Raw genomic sequence first — 3,093 nt, 5'->3', positions numbered from 1 at the left:
TTTATTTATTTATTTATTTATTTAGTATTTTAGGGAAGGGTCTACTGGGTGTTCAGGGCCTTACTACTAGATCACACTGATAGTTTATTTATTTATTTGGCGGAACCAGGGATTGAACTCAGACCCTTGCGCTTGCCAAGCAAGCATTTATTCTACTGAGCCATCTCCCCGGCCCTAGATCAGACTCATAGTGATCCGCCTGTTAAACACTATTTAATTTAATTTATTTACATTTATTTAGTGTGTGTGTGTGTGTGTGTGTGTGTGTGTGGCCAGCTCAGCCCACCAGGGGGGCGGGGCTGGCTGGCTTGTGGTGCTGGGGGATCGAACTGCAGTCCCTGTGCTTTGCCTAGCTTGTTCCAAGTAGGTGCTTTAGACCACTGAGCCATCCCTCCAGCCCCTGTTAAACACTATTTTAAATGGAAGGGTTGAGGGCTGATGTCTGAGGCTTACCTTTGGTTTCAGAAGGAAAGCTTGTAGGTGTTACCAATTCAATATGGTGTTGGCTGTGGTTTTGTCCTATGTGACTTTCATTAGTTTGATGTAAGGTAAGGCCCTTCTTTGTCCATCAGGCTTTTTATGAGGAAGGGATGTTGAGTTTTACCATAGCACTCTACATTTATTGCAGAAATCATGTGATTTTCATGTATTTGGTTGTTACAGGGTCTCACTATGTAGCTCCAACCTGTAGTGATCCTCCTGTTTTCAGCCTCCTTAGCACTGGGATGACAGGCATACATCACTGTGCCCGGACTTGGTGGCCTATTCAGCATACCTGGGGGCAGGGCTGGCATAGCACGTGGTGCTGGAGATTGAACCCAGTCCCTGTGCTTGCCAGGCAGGTGCTTAACCGCTGAGCTATCTCACAGCTTGATTTTTATTCTTAATTCTATTTATTTTGTGTATTAAGTTTATTGATTCATATACATTGAATCATTCTTACATTCCTGAAATGCATCAAGGGGCTCACAGTGTATGACCTTTTTAAAAGTGTGTTGTTGAGGGTTTGACACGCATGTCCTTTGATGATATTGGCCTCTAGTTTTCTTTTGTTTTTTGTTGATTTCTTTCACAATTTTGGTATCACAGTGAAGCTAGCTGAATTGAATGAGTTTTTAAGCATCTCTTCTCTTTCAATGGAGAGGTCTGAGGATTGTTGACCTCTGTTCTTCGCTAAAATTATTTTTTTCCCTGGTAAGCGCAAGGGCCTGAGTTCAATCCCCGGTTCCACACACACACACACACACACACACACACAAACTTTTTTTTTTTTTTTTTTTCTTTTTTGCAGTGCCGGGGATTGAATTTAGGACCCTGTTCTTGCCAGGCAAGCACTTATTCTACTGGGCTATTTCCTCAGGCCCTAAAATTCTGATAAATTTCAGGAGAAGATGGTTAAACAAGAAGCAACAGTGGATCAACCTCTTTCAGACTCAAAATTCAGATACTGGAAAATAATAATTCAGTGAAGAAAAGATGGAGGGAGGTAGAGTGAGACCAAGCAAGAATCTGATAAGAAAGTCACAGCCTACGGAAAAATTGAAGAGACAACATGATGTGAAAAAGTGAAGAGACCGGGGCCGGGGAGATGGCTCAGTGAAATAAGCGCTTCCCTGGCAAGCGCAAGGGCCTGAGTTCAATCCCCGGTTCTGTGAAAAAAAAAGAAAAAATGAAGAGACAATTTGCACTTTTTCCCTGATTCTCAATATAGGGCTGGTGAAACAGGTGGGCTGAGAGACTGGGTGTGGAGGCATGCACCTGTAATCCCAGGTCTTGGGAGGCTGTAAACAGGTGGATCACTAAGAATCTGATCTAGTAGTGAGACCCTGAACCCCCTATAGACCCTTCCCTAAAATAAAAAAAAAAAAGAAATAAAAAAAAGGTGGGCTGGATCTACAAGAGATACGATGAAAGCAGTGGTTTTCATTCGGAGACAAATGCAGCGGAAGGGCGGGCCAGCAGATGCTGGGGGCTACAACACTTGGTGAATGACTCAAGCCCTGGTACCTGCAGTACTTGGGTGCCATCCTGGAAGGGGCCTGATTGGCAGGGGCCAGGGGATGCCTTATTTCAGAACTCCTAGCCTTATGCTCCCACTGTGGGTGGGAGTCAGCAGTTGACATCTGTAGTCAGAGAGCTGTGGTGAGACTGGTGAGAGCCAGAGGACCCGGACCTCATTCCCAATGGCCAAAGGCCCTGTGTAGCCTAAATCTGCTTGAATTTGAAAGCCCTGGGGATGGGGCGCCCATCCTGCTCCTACTACCTGCTGTTTGGTGACTGCCTAGTGCATACCTGTGCTTTGACCATTTTCTTTGCTAGCAGGAGTGTGGACACTTCTTTAATTGGCCTTTGCCCTAAGACTATGCTCTAGGGCAGGTGAATAGCTCAGGGACTAAGGGCCGGCTTAGGGAAGCACAGGGAGTGGGGTTCAACCAAGTCTGGGCAAGGTAGCACATGCCTATAATCCCGGGGCTGAGGAGGCTGAAAACAGGAGGATCACTATGAGTCCGAGATCATAGTGAGACCCTGTACCAAATACAGTAAAAAGAAAAAAAAACAAAAGACTAGAAGATAACCACATATTTCAAATCACAGAGAACCCCACCCCCACCCCTTCTCTTCTTTGCTTTTTTTCTTTATCACCCATTTCTTGGGTCTTGGGTAACTTCCCTTGGTTGCCTGCATTTCTCTTAATATTTTTTTTTCTTCTCTCTGTTTACCTCTTCTTCCTTCTAATTTTTATCTTTTTAAGCAGTTCTCTCATCTTCATATAATTTCTGACCATATAATTTCTTTTTTGTTCTCTCGTTCTTTCTTTGTCTTTTTGAGACAGGGTCTTGCTATGCAGTTTAGGCTGGCCTTGAGCTCACCTTGTAGCCAAGGCTGATCTAGAACTCACAACAATCCTCCTGCATCAGCCTCTTGAGTGCTGGGATTACAGGCCACCATGTGCCACCATGCCTGGTTTCTATTTCTTTTATTTTATTTGTTTTGCCAGACTTTTGTCCTAGTTTTATCTAATACAATAGATATCCTTTCTATACTGTCTCTCAAGTAAATGTTTGTTTTAAAAAAGGGCTGATAAATGAAAAC

The sequence above is a fragment of the Octodon degus genome, unplaced genomic scaffold (assembly GCF_000260255.1).
Source record: "Octodon degus isolate 3935 unplaced genomic scaffold, OctDeg1.0 scaffold00007, whole genome shotgun sequence".
NCBI classification, from domain to species: domain Eukaryota; kingdom Metazoa; phylum Chordata; class Mammalia; order Rodentia; family Octodontidae; genus Octodon; species Octodon degus.
This window is presented reverse-complemented; position numbering follows the sequence as displayed.